This window comes from Manihot esculenta, chromosome 14 (assembly GCF_001659605.2).
Source record: "Manihot esculenta cultivar AM560-2 chromosome 14, M.esculenta_v8, whole genome shotgun sequence".
Lineage (NCBI taxonomy): Eukaryota > Viridiplantae > Streptophyta > Magnoliopsida > Malpighiales > Euphorbiaceae > Manihot > Manihot esculenta.
In genome coordinates, this window is record NC_035174.2 from 7,771,902 (window position 1) to 7,780,626 (window position 8,725).

Genomic DNA, 8,725 nt, shown 5'->3' on the forward strand with positions numbered 1-8,725 from the left:
TATTGTAGCTAGAGGAGCAGGAAAGAAAAGAGAAGCATAACACAAGCAAAGAGAACAAAGTTTCAAGAAACTAGATAGATGTAGTTATAGTGTTTTAATATCAGCTTCTGATCCTGAAGCCTACTTATATTTTTGTCTCTATGACCATTAACCACAAGTTTCGTCCCACAATTGGAGTAAAGAACCAAAGATGCCCCTCTTCTATTGCACATGAAACCTCATTATTGAATGCTGGGGGCAAGTTTTACCGCATGTTAATCCTAGCACCATTATTTCTCTGGCTTGGATCACTAGTGGACAAGCTATGGTGATAAATAAGGGAAGCTTGTCGGATAAAACAGGACAAAAATCCACGTCCTTAAATATGATAAACTGGAGTAGCTGAGCTCACTTGGTCATTAGAGCTTTCGAGTTTCACCTGAAAACTACAACCTTCACTTGAGCATATAAATTAAGACCAGCTTTGAAGGTGTCAGTAATGTGAGACCCACTCCATAACCAGAATGCGAGACCCATTTTGCTACGCTTTTAATTCACATCTTTAATTCTGTGTCTTGTCATCAACAAAAAGCAGCCTTTTTCCTGGGAAGTTGCAGAGAACCCAACTGGGTTTTGGCATTTTGTATAAGGTTGGATGGAATTAGGTTGGCTAAAGGTTATTTTGCTTAAGATCTACTGTCCTTGTATTGCTGTTTTCAGTCGCATGTTAAAAGTAGGCTTATGGCATGTCTTATCTGGGACTGAAAGAAACTATTCTAAGGATCTGTTCTAAAGCAATCACAAAAGCAAAATCTCTGTAAGTCTATAAGCTAACTATCGCCATGTATCTATTAGCTTTGTGGTATGCAATTGTCACTGTTTTGCTTTACTCTGTCCTATGCCTGCTCTTTTGATTTTCTCTTAACTCATTTTCCTGAATTTGTATTCAATGCAGTAACTTCACATGGATGGTCAAGGATCCATTATTCACCATTGAGTGGGTTACTCTGTGACTTCCCACTTTAATTTCCCGGCCAACTTATCACGTCCTTGCACTGACCAACTGAGGCAGGCCCCTTGCATTTCTGTTGCCACTCGTGCCCTCACTTGGTGGGAAATCTTTTCCTTGCCCTTCATATTTTGTTAGAGGCAGATGCTAGACAAGGCTTCCTTGTTAATTAAGAAGCTTTAACTGCTAAGGAGAAAAGGGTAGGCCCACTTTTTGGATGCCTGTCCTTATGGGTGATTGTGATTTGACTCTCCCATTGTTTTTGGGCTCCATTAGTGAACAGATTTCATTTGGAAGTTTTCTTTTCAACCATTAGAGCATATGCACCGAGTTAAATGCCTGTTTCACTATCTGCAGATCATTTATCATAGTTTTGAGATATGCTTCCCAAATCCCATTGACTCAAAACTAGTATCCTTTACTTGTGTTTTTAACATAATTAACATGAATATACAATTAAACAATCTAAAGGTTAAGCTGATGATATAACTCTGGCAGCTCGCAGATCACAGTACCTCTCTGGCTTACAACTGTCTTTTACCTGATAGTGCATAATGCTTTAGGTCTTCTTGATAATTGCTACAGATTTATTTACTTGTGATATGATACGGAATATATGACTTTCAATTTCAGAATTTGACTGATGTTGTGGTAATATCATGCACGCTTTCTGTTGTATATTTGTTATATGTATTATTTAGTATAAAAGTAAGAATCACTAAGTTAGCTTAGCGTGCAGAATGTTTTCTTTTCCCGCAACTAAGTTGCTATTCTGGAATATTGGATGTTGAGAAGAGGGAAAAAAAAAATTGCTGCTGATTATCATCATCATTAGCTTACATTTTCTTATAGGTTTTGATATATATTCTGAATTTTTTTTAAATAAATCTATTTCAGGGAAAAGAAAAGGTTCCCCATGTCCTTAGGAGCCAAAGCAATTTACTATATATAGACTAATGATCTTGGCAGGTAGAATAGGTTTGAATTTGTGTCTCTTATACATAAATATTGTCAGAAAAATTAGGTGTTAGAGAAGTATAATCACATGATATGTTTGTATGTGTTCATAAAAAAATGCCAAAACCCAGTATAATAATGAATTCATTTTTGAAAGATTTGACAACTCTCTTGAAATTGTATTGCTGATGTGATTAATATTGCAATGAATGCCTGAATGGACAACCAGACATCGTTTTTAGCTGAAAATAATGACCTTTCACTTCATAGGAAGGATTAGACAATCATTAATAATTCACACATGAAGAGATTCATGACCAGAAATACGTTGAAATCTTGAACTTCGTTTTAAATTTTAAAAATAATAAACACGCCTTTGGTTTCACGTAGCTGACGTTGCTAAATCATTATAATCATAGAAACGCTTTTTTAGGAAAAATATGCTTTTTTGTATTAGGAAAGTACAATTAGATTATAGTCATCCCTTAGCGATTTATCTATTAGGATTTATAAAACTCATTAATTCTTTGCTCATGGACGATGTGGGATTGCTAATTCCTAATCCTTAGCAATCAAGGAGTCGAGTTCCACTACCATCGAGCTATAATCAGGTTCCAGCGTCAAGAGTATATATAATTTAAATTCGTTTCACTCACTTATTTAATACGAAAATAATTAAGCTTTTGTTTGTTTCATAAAAAATATATATATATATATATTTTTAATTTTTTTGACATTTAACACGCTTTAAAAAATTGTAAAAAATATTTTTTTAATAAAAAAATATAATTATTTTTAATGGAAATGACTTTCTTTTGAGAAAAGAAATCATTTTTTTAAACTTTATTTATACTACTATATAAATTTATTATTATTATTTAAATTACAATATAATAATTGAAAATAAAATTTTCTTTTTCGAAAAAATATTTTTTATAAGTAAATTATTTTCTATACTAAATCTTAACAATATAAATCTTGGATTTTGACAACAAACGTAAGCAGAAATCCAATCCAAGTGAGTTTGCATCTTTAACTTCATTATAAATGTGTTGGGCCCAGATAAAATCAGCCCATTTTCACATCTCTCCAAACACTCTGGATCATGTCCATCCTCTAAATTCACTTGAAAAACTTTCTACAAATAAACAAAAATTAGAATCACTATTAGATATTTGAATTTAGAGAAAATTCATTAATTTATTTTTTTTAAATTACTCAATTAAAATATTTCTTATTTTTAAAATCAATTTTTAAAATTATTTTATAAATAACTGTTATATTTATATGTTTAATTCTTATAATTTAAATTATATATTATTTAGTTTATTTAATTTTAAATATTTATATTATTTAGTTTATTTAATTAAAAATAAAATAATTTAACTAATGATTTTTTGATAAAAGGATCAAACAGTTTAATTTTATGAAAATATAAAGACATTTTGAGTGACTTTAAAATATAGACTAAGGAGTAAATTTTTTAAAAATCTAGATTTTTTCAAATAAAATGCTTCATATTTATTTTAAAATATATTTTCTTCTAAAATAATTTAGAATGTTTCCTTTTTGAACCACAAAAAAGGTCCTGTGACTCCTGAAATTCCACTATGGTGCAAACTTAGATTTTTAGAAATTGTGAATTAACATGTGAAAATCAGTTAGAAAATGTGTGGGTTGATTCAAAATGAAAAGATTTGCAGTTTTTATAAATCTACATCCAATTGCTTAAGATAAAACATAAGAACTCCTGTCCAGATATTCATGTAAGGTGTTAGTCTCAGAAGGAAACTTTTTAGTTGAAATATGTAATATATATACACTAGCTTCTCATTTAGGGATCACCTTAGACCATAGCAAATAAAATAAGACAACTAATTCTTTTATTTTTCCTTTGTCACGTTTTAGCTTTTCTAGTATATTCTTGGTCAATAATATCTTACTTTGCTCATGCCCAGTTTACATTTTGTTTATGAAAAAACAGAAGCAAATTTTCTTTTGTGCTCATGATGAAATTCCACATAGACATATCGTACATAAGTTCTGTGCCTCACTGCATCTCCCTTTTTTCCCTGTACTGAATTGGTTTACAAAATTGATACATGGTCATGATGTTCTATTCATTTCTAATTATGTAGTAGATCCTCTACTACAATAACTGCACAAACTAAGAAATGGGAATGAGGATGATTTTTTTTCATATTCTGTTTTTTTGTTATTGTTTTTACTTTTATCTTTCCCTCATCCTCAGCTTTCATTCTCTCTTTATTCTAGTTCACTTAGTTATTTTGTTAGGTCAGTCTGAAGTGACCATGCATGTTACAGAAAGTGGCAAGACAATTAATTTTTGGAAGAGGTAAGCGGAGCTTGGGTGTGGAGTCAGATGAGAGAAAGAAGAAGATACAAAAATTCAAGGAGTCTGCTTGGAAATGCATATATTTTATTTCAGCATAGATTCTAGCTTTTACTGTTACTTATACTGAGCCTTGGTTTACCAACACAAAGTTGGGTAGGGCCAGGAAGTCAAGTATGGCCAGACCAAACAATTAAGTAATATTTTCAATCGTATGCTGAATATATTAATGTTTGATTTAGCTCTCCATTTGACTTAAATTATCCCTCTATTATTTGTTGCTTGATAGATGTCATAGTTTTGGACTCAATAGTGTAACTATTGTATGAATTTCAGCTTAAAATTGAAAGCAGTATATATGTATGCTGCTGGATTTTACACATACTCCATATTTGCTCTCATATTCTGGGAAACAAGGCGGTTGGACTTCAGAGTGTCAATGAGTCATCATGTTGCAACTGTCATTCTCATTGTGTTGTCCTAGATATTCAGGTACTTCATGGTCAAGCTTTGCTTGCTGGTTGGTAATATACTATCAATCACAACTATCTGATGAAGTTTTGTTGGTTTTACCTGTAGCAAAAAATGGAAGACATAACTATGCTGTCGATATAATACTCACTTATGCTAAAGGTTTATACTGTGTTGGCAGCAATAGCACAATGTTATGGATTCGTATTAGGATCATCATTAAATACTCATGTATTCCAATTTTGCATCTTGTTTACAGGTTTGGCCGTGTTGATTCAGTTGTTTTAGCTCTTCACGATGCTAGTGATATATTCTTGGAGATAGGAAAGATGTCCAAATACAGTTGTGCTGAATGGATGGCTAGCTTTGCATTTATTCTTTTTGTTTTGTCTTGGATCATACTTCTGCTCATTTACTATGCATTCTGGGTCCTTTGGAGTACCAGGTCTGTAAAAGTTGATGCACAATTCACATCAACTGTCAAACTTTGTAAAAGTTTGTCTCTCAAAATTGAACTGTTTATCAACATTAGTTGATGCCCTAGATTGTTGCTCTTGTTAAAGAAGCCGCAACTTAATAGCTTAAAGCTCGGTAATGAATATGTTGATGAGGGAAGATGGTACATCCACATATCATATTGATGGTTTTTAGTAGTGAATTGATGTCTGAATTCGTACATGGAAGAAATGAAAGCCATTTAGGAATTAGGACCTCTACTCTCCCGGACAGTTTTTACTTCCTGATCCGGTGGGCAATACATAATACATTTGCACATTTACTTAAAATAAAAGGATACCAATTTTCTTTCCTTAAATCTAAATATGCACCAGGGTTGAATTAAGTATTTATACCAAGAAATTAGATCTCTCATCTTTGATTTATAAAGAATGAGACAATTATTGATCATTTCAGACAATTGCCTTTTTCAATTTCCTTTGCTCTTAAACACCCATGCTTCATTGATTGATTCTTTAATATGTTTGCCCCCTATTTATGTCGTGCAGATTCTGAAGATGAACATGAAGATTGACCAAAAACATTGCTTACATCCTCAATAGCTCACACAGAGGTAGTCTTCAGGGGAGCCATTTGGACATCTCACAGTATCATATGCATGCATTTTTCTGTTTTTTTTTTTTATTTATCCAAAGAAGGGCTCAAATTTTTCTGTGTGATTTTGTTCTTGCTCAACAAGATATTCAAATAATTCAGCTTCAAATTAATAACACAAAATAATTACTGATCAGTGTCTTCTTTTGGGTAAGATGTGAACTATACGGCTGCAAAAAGCACAATGAAATGTTTAATTCTTTTAGGCGGTACAATGGCATTTGATATTTACATTCTTTATAAACAATGAATGCATCATTCCATTGCACTATCTTAGATTTGATTTCACCGAATTAAATGAAAAGAGAATACTTGTCTCTGCCATTTCCTTTCACAGTTGAGGAACCCCGTAGTTTTACAAGACTGATGTATTCTACAGCCAAACTGGAAGAGCTGATCCAAAGAAAGATCCAATGCAGTTCAAGGGTTTACAGATGGACTTGAAAGCAGATGTTGTAATGGAAATTAAAGGCTTCACCAGCATTCTATGAGTAGGTTGATTATTCATATGCCATCTTACTTCTGATGCATTTATTTGCTCCCAGATGATCAACAGTAAGAGAATTTGCATTGATTTAAAAACTGAGTTCCTCCAGCCAATCTTGCGGGTTCCTCATTACATTTAATTTTCCCTTTTTTCCCTTAGGAGAGGAGTTCTAGCTCTAGTTAAGGTAAGTGATCGAACATAAATTAGCCCCATTTTTATTATCTTTATTATTGTTTATTTACACATTTTTCAGCTTAATTTATGGTTTTTTGTCTTGTTTTTACAGAAAAGGAAGAAATTGGAAAACTGGAGAAAAAGTGCAGAAAATGACAAGAAAAGTGATTGGGTCAGTAACTTGGTCAAATCACTGCCCAGATCAAGCTAAAGCAGAAACCTGAACTATCTCACAGGAGACTGATTGGGTCAATGAATTGGCCAAGTCACCCGCAGGAACAGAAATCCGGAGGCAACACGCAGAAATGATTTGGGCATGACGATTTGCCCAAATCAAGCGGAGGAAGCAGAGACAGAAAGTTAAAAACTGGACTGACTCACAGAAAGCGATTGGGGCAGCGATCTGCCCAAATCACCGCCCCAATCACGTTGACAGCAGAAAATACAGCAGAAGCGGAAAAGTGCAGAAATTCAAGATTTAAAATAAAGAAGTCCTAACCCCTCTCAAACACTTCAAGATCAATCCTAGGGCATCTCAAAGAGTCACTCTCAAGATAGACCTCCTCAAGAAAAAGATTTATTCACAATTAAAGAAGATATCAAAGACAAGGACCAATCCAATTTAGGATTCCAAAACCTAATTGGATTGGGATTCCTCACCTATAAAAGGAGGCAGCCCAAACCAGCAAACACATCTTCTCTCCACAGCAGAAATTCTGCAGAAAGCACAGCAAGCTTGTCTCCTTCTTCCTTTCTTCTTTCTTTTGTATTTTTGTCCACCATGAGTGGCTAAATTCATTCCTTTCTAGTTGAAGTTGGAGAATTCAGATTTGTGATGAATTGGGAGATTTAAATCTCCATTGTTAAACTTCTATTTATTTTCAATATTTATGCAATTTGATCTTTCTATAATTGTTGCTTTGCTTTTAGAATCAATTTAGGCCTATTGCTTTTAATTGCTTGAGTAACAATTGTTTGAATAATTTAGGTCCGTAATTGCTTAGATTATTTAAACACACATTTAATCAAGTTGCATAATCTAAACTTGACCACGCGGTTGGCAATGTTAGAATTAGGTTTCTCTAAGTCTTAATGCAGTTAACTGTTGTTCGATGCTAAAAGCCCCAAGGACGTTCCTTGGCAACTTGTTAACTAGTGTTTGATTAGCGAACGTTTCCTAATCAAACTAGAACTAAGGAGGAATTTGGATTGTGAGAAGCGTCTTCCACATCCTAAACTAATTTATTGAAATAAATAGGAGTGTTAAAGAATCAATGATCAATTATAAACAATCTGAAATAGATCCATACTTCAACTAGAAGCTTTTCTCTTATTGATTTACTCATCTTTAAATTATTTGCTTTCTATTGTTAATTAGCTTTAGTACATCTTCAAAACAAAACCCTCTTTTTATTTTTGCTATTTACTTGCCTTAGTCATTATTAGGAAGATATTTGGTGTCAAATCCCTGTGGTTCGACCCTATTACCATTATCTGCAAATTTATTTGTTGATTGATAATATGTTTATTTTTTACGGCTTCGACAACCGCCTATCAAAAATTGGCGCCGTTATCAGGGAATTGATCTAACTAACGTATTTTCCTTTTTATGACCAGGGCTGATCGTAAAGAAGCTCTTCTTTACGATCCAGAAATTGAACGCACTGTCAAGACCTTACAAGCATGGCTATGGTAAGTATGTCTTTTCTCTCTTCTCAAATTTCTGAACTAACCTCTATTGTGAGAAATTATGGTATAGGTCAAGCTCAACAAGTTCAACAACTTCAGCGAATCAGACCATGTGAGATTTGTACATATGTAGGACACCCAACTGATCGATGTCCTACACTTTATGAGGATTACCAGCAAGTACATTCCTTTGGAGGATTCAATAGCCAGCCAAGACATGATCCCTACCTTGATACCTACAATCCATGTTGGAGGGACCATCCGAATTATGGCAATGCAAGGGGCAACTACTACCAAAACTATCAAGCCCAAGCAACACCTCAAAACTCCAATATGGAACTTGAAAAGATGATAAGGAAATTGGAAATTTCTGGAAAAATTCTCCAACAGCAAGTGGATCAAGCGGTCAACTCAGTGAACGCGCACATATTAAGAAGAGAGGAAGAGCTTCAAGATCTATGGGACGATGACGAAAGTTCCCAAGAAACAGAACGGA

The 8,725-nt window shown here is 33.5% G+C and overlaps 1 pseudogene; it reads left to right on the forward strand.

Annotated features, from left to right (window-relative positions):
• The first annotated feature begins 4,246 nt into the window (after positions 1 to 4,246).
• On the forward strand, positions 4,247 to 8,455 carry LOC110600469 (annotated as a pseudogene).
• Positions 8,456 to 8,725: the final 270 nt, after the last annotated feature.